Source organism: Myotis nattereri (genome assembly GCF_964212035.1).
Source record: "Myotis nattereri genome assembly, chromosome: 21".
Lineage (NCBI taxonomy): Eukaryota > Metazoa > Chordata > Mammalia > Chiroptera > Vespertilionidae > Myotis > Myotis nattereri.
Window position 1 is genome coordinate 15,809,291 of NC_138097.1, and position 19,807 is coordinate 15,829,097.

At 56.5% G+C, this 19,807-nt stretch overlaps 1 protein-coding gene across 4 annotated transcripts in view; it reads right to left on the reverse strand.

Annotated features, from left to right (window-relative positions):
- The window catches only part of NTRK3 (neurotrophic receptor tyrosine kinase 3), a 212,523-nt gene that overhangs the window by 114,772 nt on the left and 77,944 nt on the right, over positions 1–19,807 (reverse strand). The gene's annotated exons all lie outside the window — the stretch shown is intronic.

Genomic DNA, 19,807 nt, shown 5'->3' on the forward strand with positions numbered 1-19,807 from the left:
ACGATGTAGGGAGGGTCAGCCTGCGGCTGCTGAGAGCATCGTGAATGCCCTACATTCAATGCCCACAACAGGTCAGAACAAGCTGGTATCAAGAGAAGTGGCCAGGCCCGACCGATGTGGCTCAGGGGTTGAGCAAGAACCTAAGAACCACAAGGTCATGGTTTGATTCCCGGTCAGGGCACATGCCCAGGTTGCAGTCTTAATCCCCAATGTGGAGCGTGCAGGAGGCAGCCGATCAGTGATTCTCTCTCATCATGAATGTTTCTCTCTCTCTCCCTGTCCCTTCCTCTCTGAAATCAATATAAATATATAATAAATATATATATTTTAAAAGGAGAGAAGTGACCAGGAATATGGGGCTGCTGCCCAAATCCACGGGGGCACGCCTGGTTGGAGAAGACAGGGCCCTTGACTCTCACTCCCCTCCGCCTCCCCCGCCCCGCGGGGCCAGAGCCCACAGGCCAGTCCTTCACACTTCCTGCTTCTTCAGCTGCTGCCTGGCAGGGTGGTGGATCCAGGCCAGCGTGGACGTCAGACAGGCTGGGCCGGGTCCAGGGCTCCCAGGCCCCACGGGCAGACCTGTTCCTTGGCGTTGGCTGGACAGCAGCCTCTCTGGACACACTCAGAGCTGGTTCAGGATGCAGCTCTGCCCCTCCTCTCAGAGTGACCTGTTTCCTGTGGGAGCCTTGATCCCTGTCAGTAAAACGGGAGTGAGACCAACAGCACCTCCATCGACGTGTCTTACAAGGATGGAAGGATTTGGGCAGCAAGTATCCCAGGCACGGTAACAGTCTCCAGTCTCCACTCTGTCTGGGAAGAACAACTCCAATTGCTTGATTCTGTAGGTCCCCGGACTCGGCGGAGGTGTCTTCTCACAGGAGGCCTTTGTGGACAATCCTTGCCGAGCTCCCAGAGCCCTGGGCTGGTCCTCACCTCCCGGGCAGTGAGCCCAGCTGGGGACCGGCCCTGCGCACTGGTCCCGGCCCCGGCAGGCATAGTTATTAGCAGCTCACTTCCGTTCTTCTGCTTTATCTTTGTGCCCAGCTCCTGGCACGCACCCCCTCGCCCGTAGCCCTGTCCAATTACACGGGCTGGCGGGGCAGGTGGATGAATGAACTGCTCCTCACAGCTTCTTTTCCCTGGCCATGCAAGTCCGAGGAGCCAGAGCCAGAAGTAAGCAACTGATGAGCTGGATGGAAAGAGGAGGCAGCTCCCTGCTCCTGCCTCTGCCACTGCAGCTGGATGAACAATGTCCTCCCCCCGATGCCACAGAAAGAGCGATGGCCACCTGGGCCCGTAAGTGCGACCTTATTTGGAAAGAGTCTCTGTAGATGTAATTAAGGTTGGAATGGAGATGAGATCATGCTGGATGAGGCTGGGCCCTAAATCCTGTGCCACGTGTCCTTAGGAGAGACAGAAAAGGACACCCAGAAACACAGAGAGGAAGCCATGTGGCGACAGAGGCGGAGGCTGGGCTGACGCAGCCACAGGCCGGGGAAGCCACCAGGACTGGGAGACCAGGGAGGATTCGCCCCGAGAGCCTTTGGGGGAGCATGGCCCTGCCACACCTTGTTTGGACTTCTGGCCTTCAGAACTGTCAGAGAACCAAGTCTCATCGTGTAAGCCACCAAATTTGTGGCGATTTTAGGGCGGGCAGCCCTAGGAAACTCATACAGCCACCGAGGGATGGACCGACTGACTTCACAGACAGTCCATCCAGGCCACACTTCCTCACTCTGGCTAGATACTTCTCATCTGCAACCTCTACATCCTCTGCTTTCCATCCTTTCCTTTCTTTTTCTCCCCAAATGTCAGGAAAGACGCACCCATTGTCTCGATTAACACAGCCACGACCTTACGGGGTTGGTTCTGTGACTATCCTTGCTTCACAGATGAGGAAACTCAGTCTGACGGTTGAGCCACTGGCTCCGGGACGCACGGCTGGGACTCCTGCCCACATCTGTCTGGCCTCCATGCTCGGAACTGCTATGCTGGCTGCCATTCCCCCAGCCCGCCGCCCTGCACTGCAGTGGGGATCAATTCTACATCAAGAAAGGCTGGAGATGACAGAGCTTTGGAGCCGGAAGAAGAGCCAAAACTCAGTCTAACACAGGTCTGAGGGGTCTCTGCTGCTGATTCTAGCACCTTCGATTTGGGACTCAATGCCCCTCCACCCCTGCCCGCAGTAATGGACCCCAGGGCTTCCTAAGGGCTGAGAAGGAGGAATCACACTTGAGAATAGCACCTTTCAGACTGAGGGCTCCTTAAATGGAGGGGTCTCCTCTTGTTTTATTGTCTCTCCAACGCCTGGCACAGTCACTGGCACAGAACCTATGCTTGATAAAGGTTTTTGTGTTAAATCAAGGGGTTATGAAAACTATGGAATTATAATTATATTTTTTTAAAAAAGAAAGAAGTAGAGATCATCTTAGCTTCTCACTAGCGATGAGCAGCTACCCCGGCGCAGAAGCCTGGCTTTCCCAGCTCTGCCATTCTCTGTGTCTCCTGGATCGTTGTCCTGCCCATCATGACCACTCCATCACCGGGGGTTGCGGGGGAGGGTGTAGGGTGGTCATAGCCTCTTGCTCTCTGGCAGGATCTTTCCCCTTCGTCCTGTTTCCACTCCAGAGGACTTTAAAATCTAAGTCAACAGTAAGCAAGGTACAATCATGCAAAGCCCATATGGTCCCTGTCCCCACGTCAGGCGGTTGGGGGCTCTGCCCAGTGACCAGATGGCTGCTCAGGGTGGCCCATTCTCCGGGACCCCTCCTGCCTGGAGTGGAGGGAGGGGTGTTGCAGACGGCCAGGACTGGGCAGACACCCCAGAATTTGGCTGGAGCAAACCGACACCCTACCAGATGCCATCTGGGCACCTGTCCCCTCCATTTTCATTCTCATGAATCCTCTGGGGACAAGTCCAGCTAGAGACCTAGTTAGCCAACACCCTGCTGGAAAAGTTCCTCTGAGAACTATTCCCCTTCTTATTTATGTAAATGACTCTTGTCTACACACAGGGAAGGAATTTTAACCCCCTGTGCTCTGTGGGACTCCATCTAAGTCAGCTCTGGACTTGCTGGGTCTCTCCAGGGTGTTCGCCTGCCCCAGGAGTCCCACCAACAACATTCTCGTCCAACAGACTGAGCGACCTACTGTCAGGGCTCGAACTTCACAAGCACGCCTGGGCCTGAGGTCTGAGCAACACTGTGGCTGCCAAATCATGAGGAGAAGGCGAAACAACCGATATAAAGGAAACCATCCCCCGGGCTCCTCCTCCCCAGCAGAGACAGAACCGTGGCCTGGCTTTCTGACACCGTCACTCTGATGTCAAACCCCCTGAAGGTAAAGGCTTGTGAGACTATGCTCCCAGCCCGTAAGCCACCCAGACCGAGGCAAGGTAATCCGTGGGCACCGGACACGCACGGGGCAGTGACGGGCAGTGGGCCAGGGAAGAAAGGTCTCAGCGAGGGCAGTGAGCAGTTCCCTCTTTCACCGGGAAAAGGAGAGCAGGATGTAGAGACAGGGTCAGCCCGGCCGGCATGGCTCAGGGGTTGAGCATCGACCTATGAACCAGGAGGTCACAGTTCCATTCCCGGTCAGGGCACATGCCCGGGTTGCAGGCTTGATCCCCAGTTTGGGGCGTGCAAGAGGCAGCCGATCCATGATTCTCTCTCATCACTGATGTTTCCATCTTTCTATCTCTCTCCCTTCTTCTCTGAAATCAATAAAAATATATTTAAAAACAAGTAAATAAAAATAAAGACAGGATCGCTGTCTGGGGCCAAAGTCCACCTACGGATGGCAGGCGCCCTCCCTTCCTATCATTCAGAGAAATGGGGGAAGGGCCACAGAGAGCGGACACACTGTGCGGCTTCCGCTGCACCCCCTCCTGCCCCTGTGTGTGCCCCCGAGTAGAACTTCTATGGTTGGGAATATCTGTCCAACAAACCACAAAGTTCTGGATGGCCAGGGGAGGGAGAGGCAGAGACCAGGGAGGGGAGAAAGACATGTGACCGGCTGCCTGTCCCTAGTTCACCCCAACTTTCTAGAACCTTCCCTGGCCACCTGTGGGCAGAGTGTTGGCCAATCCCTATCCAATCACAGCAGAACCACAGTCATAAGAGAGGCACAGAGCTACCCTGGGATGGATTTCTCTGTGAGGCTAGGACACTGGGCTGCAGCCTCCTGACATATGTCCTCACTCGTGTGCAGACAGCCTGCTTACTAGTAACTGACCCCCACCCCCCCGTGCGGAGGACCTGGCACTCCCCTGGATGACCACAAAGACTGGGGCCCCACACTCACTCAGTGGGTCCTTTGGAAGGACCTGACTCTCACCCCCCTTTCCAGGCTCCACGCGGCCTTCCACATCTCGGGCTTGTGCACGCGCCAAGTCTGCCCCCATCACCAGGCCCTCAGACAGTCCTCAAGGGACCGAGGAAGGCCATGGGGGAGGAAGGGCCCATGACACAGGGCAGAGGAGGAGGGTCAAGGGTCATCAGAGTCTCCCGGACGCTGTTCTCATTTCACTGCCTCTACATGTGTCCACTATCCCTGGCCTGCATGTGCCTCCATTGGGCCCCCCATGGAGCAGAACCCCTGCAATGATTACCTAGGGTTTCCATGTAGTTACCGTTAGTCTCTCTTTAGACAGAACATCGACCGTCCCTCCTAGATCCATTTTCATGCCTCTGTCTGTCTGTAGTATTTATCTCTACTGTAACATGGGTGACATTTTCTAACCCTCGAACTGGGACAGTTTCCAGGGGGACGGGTTTTGCCCGCGGTTAATAGCGCAACTCGATTCTCCACATGCTCAGCAGCTAAGCTGGTAGCGGGTCGCAGCCGCAGCCCTTGTTCAGCAGAAAGGCACGGGCATGGGAAGCGACGAGGGCTCGGAGGGTGTGGGAGGGGCTGCCAGCTTCCTGGGGACCCTCCCAGGGGGAGGCCCTCTGAGGAGGGAGAATGGGAAGGAAGAAGCAAGAATGGAAGAATCTACAGGCTCATCCTGGGTTCCAATCCCAACTCTACCTCTGACTTAAGCTCTTGGCCTTCTATGACCTGAGTTTTCTTCTATGACATGAGAATCTTAGAAGACCCTAACTCAGAGGATGGGGGTCCAGACTAGGTGTGATCACACGAAAAGCCCCTGACACGGGACTGAGGAAAATGGCTGCTCGTATCATTGCTGTTATCCTCGTGATGCTCTGACACTGTATTTAGTACTTTTATGAGAGGCGGCAGCTGTCTCTGGGTGGACACACTGGTATTTCTATTCCGATCTCACAGTGGAAAACCGACAAGTCTTTAACGAACGGACCTATCCAGGCTCTTGGTGTAAGTGAGCCCGGAGAGGGAAGGGGAGGACGCGGAGTTGCATGAGGGGCGGAAGGGGGACACTGCAGGTGCCGGCGCTGGGCAGCTTCGAGCTCAGCAAAGTCTGGGAGACAGTTCACTGAGAGGTGAAGGGCAGAGCTCTGGGCTTGAAAGGGGTGCACAGGCCTGGGCAGCTGCCGACTGCAAGGTCTGCCAACAGCAGTGAGGGTCCCACTGGGGCTGAAGGCCAGCTTTTCAGGGCACCACTCAGCACAAGTCCACGGATATCCGCTCAACAGCTCAGGGCTGGGAAAATCACATGATGAGGATCAAGAAGAGCAAGTGTGGGGGTGGGGGGGGTCTAGGGAGATGCATTAAATGGCTAACAACGGGGTTGGTCTGGATAAGAGAGTAAATGGAGGTCACAGGAGGCCACCACTGGGCGTGAGGTAGGGTAGAAAGAGAATCTGCAGCGAGAAGGAAGGGAGAGAGGCAGCAAAGTCTAGACTCAGAGAGATCCCAAGCCATAGGGGGAGCCGAGGAGTGACCTGCTGCCCCGTGGCTGAAAAGGGGTCCACGGCACAGGGCAGACAAGGAGGGCCAAGGTCATCAGTGTTGTGTCGGATCCCAGAATCAGTCCTGCTCTCACTCTCTACAGCAGAAGCGTGAGGCTCTGTCAGAACCACCTTGCAGAAGGATATCCATCGGAACATGAGACCCTCCGGGTAGGTTCTGCCTGCCTTCCCTCTCTGAGAGGGCATGGCCACGGAAGGGTTGTCAGGAAGGTGGTAGATCACCTTGAGGACCTGGGATCATTACGCCAAGTCCTGGGGTTGCTGTAGTCTGAGTGACTCACATTCAACTTGGCACAAGTTTCCCAAAGGGGAAAAAATGAAGGTGCTAACCCAACCCCCAGCCGAGGCCGGGCGCTGAGGTCACATGCCAATATCTGGGATTCCGATGCCTACGCCATGGCGTCCGGGCAGTGCGGTCCCAGGGGCCCGGGGTGCAGGCAGAACCGCCCTGGCTCCTCCCACAGAGAGGCGTGCTCCCTGGAGGTAGCGCCAATGGAGCATGAGCAGTAGCAAGAGGCAGGATGCTGCCACTCAGAGATGCCCGGGCCCATGTTAACAGGGTGGCAGACAGATGGGGACACGACATGGAGTAGGCTGGCACAGAACATGCAAGACTCTGCTTCCAAATTGCCAGCTGCCAGCTACAGCTTTCCATCTGCTGTCGAGTCGCAGCCTCTCCTTTAGTGTTTCACTGTTTACACAGCCCAAGTCCAAGTGCATTTGCTGACCACCCTGAGGGAGGCTGGCTTGGTGAAAAGGCCAAAGACTTTAGCCTCCAAGCTGTTTGGAAAAGCAAAGTGCCTCCTCTCTGGCAGATGCCCAGCAAGCCAGGATCCACAGGTCACCGTGTGGAGTCTAAAGCGTTCTCAGCTCGGCTGCCGTGGCTCAGTGGGTAAGCATCGACCTATGAACCGGGAGGTCATGGTTCGATTCCTGGTCAGGGCACATGCCCGGGTTGTGGGCTCAATCCCCAGTGTGGGGCGTGAAGGAGGCAGCCGATCAGTGATCCTCTCACATTATTGATGTTTCTCTCTCTCTCTCTCTCTCCCTTCCTCTCTGAAATCAATAAAAATATACATATTTTTAAAAAAGACATCTCAGAAAAATCCAGGATGCCATAGCAAGATGGCAGATGCAGCTGCCACCAAACCATCTCACAGCCTTTTCTGTCCTGCGCCCGCCCGCCCTCCCTCCCTCCCTCCCTCCCTCCATCAACCTCAGTGCTGCCCCAGGATGCAGGGCCAGTGGCGGGGAAAATGAAGACCCATCGACAAATTCAACAGAAAACGGGCCTCCACGAGCAACCCTGCTCCAACAAGGAGCCTGAGGAGAAAGGGTTAGTTGTAGTTCTACTAGTTGTTGTAGTTCTACTAGTTGTAGTAGAACTAAGCTGCCCAGGGCTGGTAGATGGGAGGTTCCAAGTGCCCTCCATCTACCAGCCCTGGGCAGCTTCCTTAGAACTACCTCTGCCAGGTCTGCCATAGACTGCACGAGTCCTTCCCTTCCCTTCTAGGTCTAGCCTTGATCACCCACCACCCTGAGCCCAGAGAGAGGGCACGCAGGGGCGTGGTGCCCATGGAGAGGGGCCCTAAGGTACCCGTGGACACCCTGTCTGGCCATGCAGCAGGCTGGGACATACAGGGTCATCACAGATGATCCAGATGTGTGAGGGGGCAGAGACATGTGACAAAGGCATGTAGAGCGGGAACTTGGGGGCTTCTCTCCCTTCTGTTAGAGAGGGACATGGCTAGAGCATTCCTTAAAGTCAAGTGGCAAAGGTCAGCCCTGATCCTCTTCGTTGGAGATTCTTTTATACCTTCCATTTCCACATTTACTTCCCCTCTTCCTCCTCCCCGATCACCAGTATCCTCCCCACCCCACTGCCATCACGCCCCCGGTCCAGTGAAACAGAGCCCGGCCTCTTGCGAACACAATGTCTACCTGAGGTCTGCAGGGGCCACTTCCTGACCTGGAAGTCAACGAATGGCTCTCTTAGCAGCCAGGGGCCTCAGGACCACTCTTAACAGCGCCCACGAAAAACAGCTCCCAGTAAAAGCCATGGAGAGAGGAAAGGAGGGCTAGAGGGAGGGGGGGAGGGGTGGGGGAGGGGAAGGGGGAGGAGGGGGATTCCCAAACTCTAACAGAAAGAAAGATAAATCAAGGGTATGGGGGCTAAATACTAGATACAGAGAGAGACGTCAGCCTCGGCCTGCCGTGGTTCTCCCTCTTGCTGCAGTAACGATCTGATTAGGGTTCACTCCGACCCCATTCTTCATGTCCTACCGCATGTTCCCTGAGCCTCAACTGCCTGGGGAAGATGGATGGCGGTCAAGCAGGAGGCGGCTCCGATCAAGTCCAGGGCCCGATGAGCTGGGGATTGCACACGCCTGCCTGCACCTGGGGCCTGGGCCCCCACATCCCAGCGACGAGGGCGAGGGCTGGGTGCTGCTTTCCTCCTGATTCCTTGGGGGTGACCTGCCTGGGAGGCCACTCTCCATCTCGCCTGCCTCTGTGCCTGGTACCTGACGCAGGTGAACTGGGGGAGCCAGGGTGCCCACTGCTTAGGGGATTCCAACACGCCCCTTCTGCTGGGGTGGCTCTTCGAGTGTGTCTGCCCAGCTGGCCAGGGCCAGGGCCAGAGAGGGAGATGGGAGGGCATGAGCCAGTGCTGAGGAGCAGGCCTTTACCTTAGAGCATCTAGATCCGGCTCCCATGCAGCTGGGCTGAGCAAGGGGGACAGATACCCATCCGGCACCCGCCGGATCCTGGGCACCATGCCGTCTGACTGGACCAACATTCTCAATCCGAGAAGCAAGCCTGTGAGGGAGGTGTCACTCTTCCCATTTTACAGCTGGAAAAACTGAAGCTGGGCAGACTGAATAACCTACTCCAGGCCACCTACCTGAGAAGCACAGACGCTCTGGAGAGAACTGTGGAGAAAACGGATGGACTAGTTGGGCTAAAAAAGCGCCGGGCCTAGCATTCTGGCATTTACAGGGCCGCGCGCTCCTAGCCCCGCCCCCAGCTCCGAGTCCTGCTTCGGTGCCTCAGTTCCCCACAGGTCCTGCCCCGCAGAGCAGCTCAGTCATCATGAACTCTGGTTCTCACAGACCCCAGGGCCAGCCCACCCTCCACCTCACACTCCCCGCGGGGCGCTCAGGGGTCCTCAGAGGCAGGAGCCATGTCCCCACCCACAAATTTCTGTTCCCCGTGAAAATTAAATTTCGCTGGGAATACAGATTGCACCCTTTCATTCGTCCTTGTATACAGTAAGGGAATAGGATTGATCCCGTCCCCAGCTCAGGGCTGGTTTTCCTGTTCTCTGGATCCATGGCTGCCAGGCAGCTGGCCATTTATTGGGGCGGCTGGGAGGGGGCTCTACTCTCCAAGTGTCGCATTGGCTGAAGCTGCCCTTTGCTTGTTGTTTTCCATTCTCTCTCCTTCCTTTACTTTAGCTGCTTTTAGTTACACTGAGGCAAGGCAGCCAAAAGCTCCAGGTCATCTGGAAACGAACAGCGTTTATTCTTATGGCACCACGGTGAACGCACAATTTGACGGGCACACGATGTGTTTGGGAAATGTGGGAAAGTGGTAGCAGGAGGGCAGAGGAGGGGTGGGCACTTGGAAGCTGAGAGGTTTGGCAGCCTGGCCGCAGGGCGGGGTAGCTGATGAGGCTGCCAGGCGGGGAGCAGGAAGCCACAGATGGACAACGCCAGAGCTAGAATGTTCTGTTTCCTGGCAGCCTCGCTGCGGCCCAGGCCGGACGGCTCATGTTTAGAGGAGAAGAAATCAAGCCCTTACTAAAGCACCTACCCCGGGCTTATTCAACCCTCAATACAGCCTTTGCCCTATTCCCATCAGACAGAGGGGAAACTGCCCCCCCTTGGTGACCTTTCTTCCCAAGCAACGGGGCCTCGCCAGCAGGAAGACCTGCGGCCCCGGATAAACTCACCGAGCGGAAATGGGTCTGGAGGAGGAACATGCCAGCCAAGGGCTGGTCTCTGTTGCTCGGGAATGTGAAGACAGTGCCAGCCTCTGGGGAGCACCAGCCGTACGCCTGGCACCACGCAGCGTGCCTTCCACCCTCTCCGGGCTAAGTTCCCAGGAGAGCCACTTCCCGTTTCACGGGAGGGAACAGAGGCCCCGAGCCTCTGCGTGGGCCTGGCCACGCGGCTCCCGCACCACGTCCACAGGACCAGACTCTCCTCACGTAACGCTGCTCCCGTCCAGCCGAGCGAGTCCACGGCTGGATGTCTCACGTCGGTTAAATTTGCCTTCATTGGTACGATTGTCAGTAAAAAGGGCTCAGTCGCTGGCTGTTCAAATGACCAAATGTCACGTCACCTTTTGTCCGCAGTCTGATGGACAAAGAGCCCTGGGTGGACCCAGGAGAGTCCCGAGGCCCTCTGTCCCTAAAGGGACCCCTTCCTCCCCTTCTTAAAAGTGCACCCGAAGTCCCCCCTTGCCGGCTGGAATCTCTCTTGCTTCAATCTGGTGACTTATTGGCAAGAACAGTGGCCATCGGCTCATAGGCAATAAAGCAAAGGGACGCTAAGCGCCTGGGGGCGGGGCGGGGTGGTCACAGGAGAAGCCAGTGCTGCCCGCTGGCCATGTGTCCTGGGATGAATTACTCGGCTCCCTTGGGCCTCAGTTTCCTCACCTACAAATAAGAGATGGTCGCTCCTATGTCCTACGAGATGACGTAGGTCTGGCACGCACTCAGCACTCAGTGCAGGGAAGGAGCTAGCTCTGCTGCTGGTGGTGCTATTGTTATTGCACGAGGAGCATCATGAAGCAGATTGAGTGGGATTCCCACCATGGAGTCCCTCCTGACTCCACGCTGTACCCTCCATTAACCTCTAATGCTTCCTGGGAGCCTCCTTCCTCCACTCATTCGTGGCTCCACGGATTCAGTGCACAGTTGCTGGATGCCTCCCATCTGCTGAGAACCACCCTGAGGCTGGGAGGCACGAGGAAGATGGACAGGCCCTCATCCTCACGAAGCTCTGGAAGGGAGCTGGATGCGGAACAGTCGGCGCGCACACACCACACGTGAAACTGTGACACATGCAACGGTGGGCAGGACAGGACTCCCCAAGGGGAAACCCAGCGGGACCTGACATAGTCTCGGAAGTCAGGGAGTCCCAGGCCTGAAAACTTCCGAGGGTAAAACTGCCTTTCTCCCGGGAGACCCTGAGCTCCGGAGGCCAGGCAGGCACATTCCCAGGCCGAGCAGGTGCCCGCTGAGGCGGACCCTGTGCGGAGGGCTGGCTGACTTCACCACGAAATGGTTGGATGGATGGGAACATTTCTGCTCTCCTTTCCGTCACGCCCTTGGCTCAGGCCTGATTCTCAGACCTGTCTCCATTCACTGCGATCCAGCCTTCGCTTTCTCTGCTTCTCAGCATCACCTTGGCCCCACCCCAAGGCCGTCTCCAGTCAGAGCTGCCTGCCCTGAAATTGCCTCCTGCGGTGCTACTTCCTCTCAATAACCCTCACAGCCAACTCTCTCCCTCTGCCCGCCCAGCCCGCCCTCCCCACACTCGCCCTCACCTCAGACTTGTCTCCGCTGCTTCCAAGGGCGTTTAAAGATGGAAAGCCACGTGCCACTGAGAACCCCGAGAACAGGGCGCCCTGGAGAGGCAAGCACCTTCTCCGGGAAGGGGGTGTGTGCCTGACTCACTCCCTAGACTGCATGGCCTCTGGCGGGGACGCCGGCTTTATGTCTCCTGGTGCGCTGGGCACAGGGGCACTCAGCAAATCGTAAAGAACGACAGGAAGAGTGAGGAGAACACTCGCAACAGCCTCCCTCCTGCCCACGAGGCGGGGTGTGGTCACGTGCAGCCCGGTCTCCAACATCCTGGAAGCAGAGCCCTGGCTGGGCCATCCACTCGGTCAAGGACCCTGGGATAAAGCAGGAAGACCTCCCTCCCAGACACGGAACTCAGAAACGCTGGCACCAACAGCCACACGGCACGGCCGACAGCGGACGGACAGGCTGCAAAGGGAAAGACAGACCTGGCCCCACAGACCACCGGGGCCCCGGGGAGCCAGCCAGCAGTCCCCACGGCCTGGAGAAAGGCCGCAAGGACAGCAACCTCAGCCCCGGGGCTGGGCCTTTGAGAACAGACAGAAAGGAGGTTCCGAAGGTGGACGGCGTGGCGATCTGCAATGTGTCAATGTCATGACCTTGAACAGGTGGACCATGAACACCTCGGAGCCTCAGCCTGCCATCGCAGCAGGGGCCAGTCGCTGCTGTACGAATCACAACTCTGCTCCCCGGGGGGTTCTGCAGCAACGCAGACAGGTCCCTGCTCTCAGGCAGCCTCATGACAACAGCCCGCATGACAAGCCGTGAGAGGTACAACCATGATGCGTAAAGAGGGTCAGGGGCGAGCAGGGGCAGAGAAACCTCTGCAGGCACGTCACCAGGGCAGGTGCCTGAACCGAGTGAGGAAGCCCAGGGGAGCGACGTGCCCGCAGGGGGCGCAGGTCCCGGGGGAAGATGCTCTCAGTCCGTCTGAGGGACAGCGGGCAGGCCGGCGGGAAGGGCCAGAGGGTTAGGGCGGGATGGGTAGGGTTTGGGTTCTCTGCTGCCTGAGACGGGACACCGGTGGGTCTGGAGGAGAGGAGAGAGAGACGCCGTGTGTTCCAGGACCCTCAGCTGCTGGTAGAATTTAGGGCAGGAGCACAGACGGGCAGCGGGAGCGCGGGTGGCTGGGCAGAGGCCACCTCCGTGGAGCCAGGAGCGGTGGTGTGGGAACTGGCAGAGGAGCTGAGGAACGGTGAGACCCACGACGCAGGTTGCAGGCAACACTAAGAGGACGGGATTCGACGTGCAGTGAGCCATCAGTGAGGCTCAGGGTTTGCACCAGAGCGAGGCCAGCACCTGGCACAGAGCAGGTGCTCAGTTAACGTCAGGGCCATGCCCCGTCCCTGACCCCACCTGGCAGCAGCCCCGATGCTAAAGGAGAGAGACAGCCATGCCTCCTGGCTGCAGAAGCTCAGGGGAAAAAGAGGCACAGAGCAGGAAAGCTGGCAGGGCCAAGTCACCAAGAAATCCTGTCCCCACAAGCCCTCGGCTCACAGCTAAAAGGAGAGCAGACATCAGAGTATGACCAGATGACGGAGGGCTGGTTAGGGGCAAGAATGTTCTAGCACAAAACCCTCAAAGCATCTAATTTTGTTTTAATTACAGAAGTAGCACACATTCAGTGGGCATGCCATTTGACCCCCAAATCCCACTTACATGAAGTGACAGGAGTCTGTGCAAAAATTTAAGGAGAGGGCAGTCCTCAAAGCATTATCAGCAATGGAAAACTGGAAACAAAATAAATTTCAAACATGCAAGGATGCATTAAACCCTTAATGTGAAATTGGCCAAAAAAAGCACAAAGTAGAAAATAAATTTCACCCGTGCTCTCCATACCTAGAAAGAAACAGAATTAAATTGCCGGCATATGTCTTTCCAATTTTGTTTTCCTGTGCGTCCATATGAATTTTTTTGTTGTTGACATGAAATTAGGATCATATTGAATATACTGACGTACAATCTGACTTTTTCTACGGAGCAAATATGGTAAATATTTTCATGCCATTAAATATTGTTCTGCGACAGTATAATGGTTTCCGGGTGTTTCATTATTTGAACGAACCATGATTTATATAACAGATTCTGCGGAGTTGGACACTGCAGCCATTTCTAATTTTCCATCATTACAAATACTGCTGAAATACACAACCTTGTGCGTGAACTTTTGTGAACATCTCTGATGATTTCCTTAAGGTAAGAGAAACACCACGACACGGAATGGCTAAGTCAAAGGAAATAATCCATTTTTAAGGGTTTTGAAACGTACTATCAAACAGCCCTCCAGAAAAATTGTACCAATTTATTCACGGCCCTGGAGCAGGGACGAGAGCCCCCACTTCTCCACGTTTAAACCATTGTGTGTTATTATTTTTGCCAATTTAATAGGAAAAACAGAATCTTGTAACTGATTTAATTAGCGTCTCTTTGATCCCTACTTAAGCTGAACAAATTTCCATATGCTTATTAGCCGTTTCACTTTTTTTTTTTTTTTTTCATTCTGGGAATTGCCTGTTCCTGCCTTTTGTTTATCTTCTGCATGCTGATTTTGGAGAGCTTATTAGCCCCAAAGGCAGTTTACAAGGAAAAGTTTAAAAAGCCACCATGGGCCTGAGGACCAAACATCACTTACGCAAATTCCCTCTAGGTTTGGCTAAACCCCGTGAAGATCTGGCTCTTCCAACCTCGGGGCCAAAGGACCCTGATGGGTGAAGCGAGGGGCGAGGGCGTTGGCGTGAGGAGCGGGCATGGCACTGGCGGCCCCCGGAAGGCAGACACCTGGCACCTCCGTTGGAAAGCGGGCACACAATACAACTTGCACCGCTGGCCCAACCTCTCAAGGTAAAAACCAAAATCAACTCGTTCTCTCTCCAGAATGAGAGCGTCAGCCGGCGGCCGCTCCGGCCTCTGAGTGGCCGTGTTTGGCTTCCCTGCCTTCTTAGCGCTACCCCGAAAGGCTGGGATGAATTCATCGGGAGGGGATTAGGGGCTGAGCTGCACACAGCTCCCTTCTAGCCCTGCTTGGCAGAGGGCAGCTGCTTGGGCTGGAAAGAACACTGTTTTCCAAAGGAGAGCTGCAATCTCCCTTGTGCACAAGGGCGCCTCGCCTGGCGGAGGCCCAGGCCCCAGGCCTGGATGCAGTGATGGGGGCACAGGCTCAGGAGGGGGACAGGGGTGGGCTGGGGTGAGGTAGGAGGGGTCACTCCCCTGGTTGCCCCTGCTCCTGTCAGGGCCCTGACACTCTGCAAGCTGCTGCCAGCTCCGCCAGGCCACATTCCTCAATCCCACCGAACCACTGTGTTTCCGAACCAGCGCCCAGACACGCCAGCCCGACCACGCTCATTCCACGTCTCCACCAGCCTTCCCACCGCCCGTGACACGTGCAGCCCTTTCTGGGAGCCTGGTGCGGGTCAAAGACAATCCGTCTCTGCATGCCTCCCACACGCCAAGTCCCTCTGGATCTGAGAGGGTGGGGGGCTGCGGGCTGGGAAGGCAGGGCCCCCCTTTCCCAGAGCCCCCCCAGTCCTGGGGATCAGGATGCTGCAGACAGGGGCTGAGGTGGGCCCTCCATCTACAGCGGCAAGAAGAGTCTTAGGCCCACGTGTTCTTCTCGTTGTGAACCCGCGGGGCCCACCCACTGCCTCGCTCTGGTTTCACCTTTGTGATGAGGCTGGGGCTACTCAGCCAGAGCCCACGGGGCACCCTCAGCTCCACCAAGCCCTGCCTAAGGGAGCAGCCCTGCGTGCAGTTCACGAGGCTGACCCTTCCCTGGGCCTTGCTCCAGCGGGCTCTGCTCTCAGCCCGGCACCAACCCCTCCAGGCCCAGAATCCATCCCTGCGCTGAGGTCCGCCTGATGGTGGGGCCCCGGACTTCAGAGGGGGAGGGGGTGATGGTGACTTTTCTACTCTGTCAGTAACAGATCAGACGCATGCAACGAAAAGGATCAAATGCACTGGTCTCACACGCACCGCCCAGGAAACGGTTACAGAGGGGCTCGCCGGGGTGCCCACTGGCCACGCCGAAATGCACATTTCCAGCGTCCCCGCGCGCGCTCGTGCCTCCGCCCAGTCATCGCCAGAAGTGACCACTGCTTGATTGCCATCAGCACTGATTAGGCTGGTGTGTTTCTGAGCCTCATGTAAATGGAATCACACAGCATGTTCTCCTTTGTGTCTGGCTTCTCTCACGCAGCATCGTGTCCGTGAGATGTTTATTAAGTTTGCTGCGGGCACTAAGGGCCAAAGAATGTACAGATCCCGCCCTGGAGCAGTGCCCTGCTCCCGGGAGACCTGCGAGTCCCCCTGGGCGAGGGCAGGGGCAGGGGCTTCCTGGGGGAGCGAGTCCCCTCTGGTTCGTCTGGGGAAGCTCTCTCTTCGCCTGTTTTGCCCCGGGGGCTGGACTGCTAGGTTCTCAGTCAAACAACACCGGCACAGTTATAGGAGCGGCCCAGGCTCTCTCCAAACACACTGTGTCTCTGCTCCTCGGTCAGAAATGGAGCAGGAAGTCAGATAAAAGCACCAAGGCCACGCCCTTGGGAACATCTGGACGATTCCGGGTGGAAGAAAGCTGACCCTCCCTCAGGTTTCCTCCTTCCCAGCAGGAGACCAGAAGGCCGTGCAGCCCGCACCCAGGGGACCCAAGACAGACGTGGGCAACCCTAGCACACACACCCCCACCCCCTCCAGGACATCAGGGGCGGCGTTTCTAACAGCCACATCTGAACAGCAGGTATGTATGCTTCGGAGAAGGAATAGGACAGGACGCGCAACATGGAACAGGTCCGAGCCAAGGAGTGGGCGGGGGCATCTCCCGCTGCGGCTCATGTCAATTTCTCTTCCCTCCACGGGGTCAAGGTCTTGGCAGGAGTTAGACACTGGCCTGGTCCCCTATTTGGAGGCACCGGGGAGATGTGTGGAGAACAATTCAATTAACCACTAAAGGGCTGCAGGCCTGAGGAGTCCAAAGAACCAACCTAGCCCAGCTGGTGTGGCACAATGGTGAGCGGTGACCTATGAACCCGGAGGTCAAGCTCGATTCCTGGGTTGGGGGCTCGATCCCCAGTAGGGGGCGTGCAAGAGGCAGCCAGTCCATGATTCTCTCTCATGGATGTTTCTACCTCTCTCCCTCCCTCTCTCTTCCTCTCCCTGAAATCAATAAAAATAAAAACAAAAATAAAAGCCCCATCCTAAGGCTTGCCAGGCCCTGCCCTGGCCGGGAGCCCCAGTGCGGGACGAGAGGGCAGGTGGGGCGGGGAGGCGGGCGAGGCCCCTCCCGCTCCTCCACAGCCTGCGACTCTGTCCCGGGCCCTGGCAGAGACAGACACACATTCTGACAAGCTCTCTTCCCCTAATTGTGAAGCCCTGTGGACTGCGAGGGAAATTCAATCCATATGTCCCTGATTCATTTGTACTTAACTCATCAGCATGCTGTTTTGTAAGAGCCATTTCGCGTCCAAGTGACTTTTTTTTTTTTTAAAAAAAAAAAAAAGGTCTTAAAACCCTGGGTGTTTTTTCTCTGAAACAGGAAACCGTACTGTGCCAAGAGAACAGGAACCTGAACCCTGAGAGGTTGAAACTGGGTTCAGAGCTCCTCTTCCCCTGAGACCCCAACCAAAGAGAAGGGTGTCCCACTGTCCCTCGCTCCCTGAACCACGCTGGGAGCCAGGGCCTGAGCAGCCAACTTGACCAAGAGAAGCCAGGAGAGGCGGCACGGCTGGGCCATGGCAGGGCCAAGCCTTCGGTTCACAGCCAGGGCCGTGCTCTGGGAGCCGCAGAGGCCTGCAGGCTGGGGAGGGAGGGAGAGAAAGGGCCAGGCGTTCCGTTCTGCATCATTAGACGGAGTATCTTTACTCAAACCTGAAACCCCACAAGCAGGTTCCTCGTGAAATGGCCCGGGGCCCTGGTCTGAGCACAGCGTGGGCTGTGGGCGGGTCGCTGGAACGACAGTGAACTTGGAAAGGCCAGACCAGGTGGACGGAGAGAGGACACGCTGCTGCGGCTTCCCGTCCGCTCGCCCCTCGCCTCCAGAGACGCCTCTCTGCGCTCCCCGGGGAGCACGCCTGGGGGGCCGCTGCGAGCTCTGGTCGGTGCGGGGCCAGCCACGGCCTGTCCTGACAAAGGGACCACAGGACCAGCAGCGCACGCGAGCCCCAGAGTGGGGAGGCACACGCTTCGTGCCCACAGCGCAGTTCAGATGGCCTCTGGTTCAGGGGCTGACAATTCCCCAGAGCGAGCAGAGAATTGAGCATGAATTCTCATGTTAACTAATTCTCAAGGTCAAAGGCTAGAAAATAAGATGGCCAATGTCAAATAAAGCAGAGGCAACACAGCCCTGGCCCTGTGTGACGCATGGTTAGAGCGTCGGCCTGCGCACCAAAGGGTCGAGGGTTCGAGTCCCGGTCAAGGGCACACACCTGGGTTGCAGGTTCATTCCCTGGCCCTGGTCGGGTCGGGGCATGTGTGGGAGGCAACCAATGGATGTGTCTGTCTCACATCAATGTTTCTCTTTCTCTCTCTCTCTCTCTCTCTCTCTCTCTCTCCCCCCTTCCTCCCTCCCTTCCACTCTATCTAAAACCAAAATATCCTCGGGTGAGGATGAAATAACAGCCCTGCTGATGAGTTCCAGCCTCTTCTCTTCTTACCCCAAGAAACAGGTTTATCGTGAAACATCCCCGGGATGAGGGAAGCAGCCTTCAGAGGCAAAACACCATCGCCATCGCCAGGCACGCACAGTCCGCTATGGCCGTTTGGGTTATTGATATGCACATATTACCATCAGAGTATAAAGCACAGTCATAACAGTAAGAGACTGCTGATAACAGTGGCAGTCACTGAGGAAGCTGCGGGCCAGGGCGGCTGCGGAATGACGGGCAGCCGGCGTGAGCCAGTGTTTATGGCTCGAGGGACTAGTGACGTGGTTCCTACCCCGTAGGGCCCTGGGTCGAGCTGGCGAACAATGCAGGCGTTCGACAGGGCCCGACCCTGGCTTGCCCACGTTCTAGCTGTGTGACCCGGGAAGGTGCCTAACTTCTCTGACCCTCCACGTCCCCATGTGTGAATGGGAGCAGGATCGATCGCTGCCTCGGAGAGTTACTCTGGGTGTCCCATGGGGTGCTCGAGTTCTGTGCCAAGCTCGGTTCCCAGCAGAGCTAAGAAAGCCGGCCAGTTTGAGGTCCTCAGCCATCACCATGAGCAAAGCCAGCAAAGCTGAGGCCACTTGGCCCATGGCCGTGGGCTGAGCGGCATCTAGGCTGTCCTTGGCATCACGTGATGGAGGGAAGATGGGTCTGGAATCCAACTCTCAAATCCCACTCTACCACTTCCTGGCTACACACATGTCTGGAGGCCAGTTACACAGCCCTCCGCAGCTCAGCTCCGTGACCTAAAAAATCACTCAGTAACTAAGGACCTTAGGAACTCTTTCTTATTTAACCCCACCACCCCATCTCTAAAGCTGTAGCCCCGGGAAACAATCAGAGATGCGGACACAGAGGTTTGCATACAATGACGTCCATCAGCACCGTTTTGAAATAGTGGATAACTGGGAATAATCTAAATCTCTAACACGGAAGATTAATGACATTATGGTGCATCCAAATGAGGTAATGCTGTTCAACCATTAAAGAGCATGTTCTCGAAGACCATTTACAGACACGGGGGCGTGGGGGGGCGGGGGGCGAGGGGGAAGTGGCGCCCACCTGTGGGCCCCGAGGGAGAGGCTCGTGGCCAGCACTGGTCTGGGAGAACGCTGCCCTTCAGCCCTCCCCCTGAGGCCGGACAACCCAGCTCCTCCCCATGCGCTCCTGGTGCCTCCGAGCCACGGCGTCACCGATGAGATGAGCGACTCTGTGCTGGGGTGGGGAATGTCACCATGAAGAAGGCCCGGTCCTACCAGAGTGAGTCACAGTCTGCAGCAGAAAGTACACAGATATGCCACTAACACCCCGATGATGGAGGGTGAGAAACCCGGGGGAGAAACCGCGACGTCGGAACCTGTGACGTGCACACGGAGAGGGGAGCTGCGACAGGGGCTCCCCACGCGGCACGGAGGGGTGTGGACAGAGGCTGCCAAAAGCGTGTTCACCGTGGAGTTCTCCTCGGTTTGGGCCTTGCTCCCCCCAGCACCCTGCTGATTAGTTCTAACTCAAATTAACGGAGAAGAATGCATACCGAGTCAGCAGGAATGTTTTTAGTCACTGATTTTTTTTGTTGTTGTTCAAGAACATTGACTTCACCTTTCCAAAAATCATTATTCAAAGCTGAGAGAATAGAATTACTTTTTTGTCTCTCGCTGGTTCATTTAGGGAAAGAAGAGAGATGATGCCTGTGA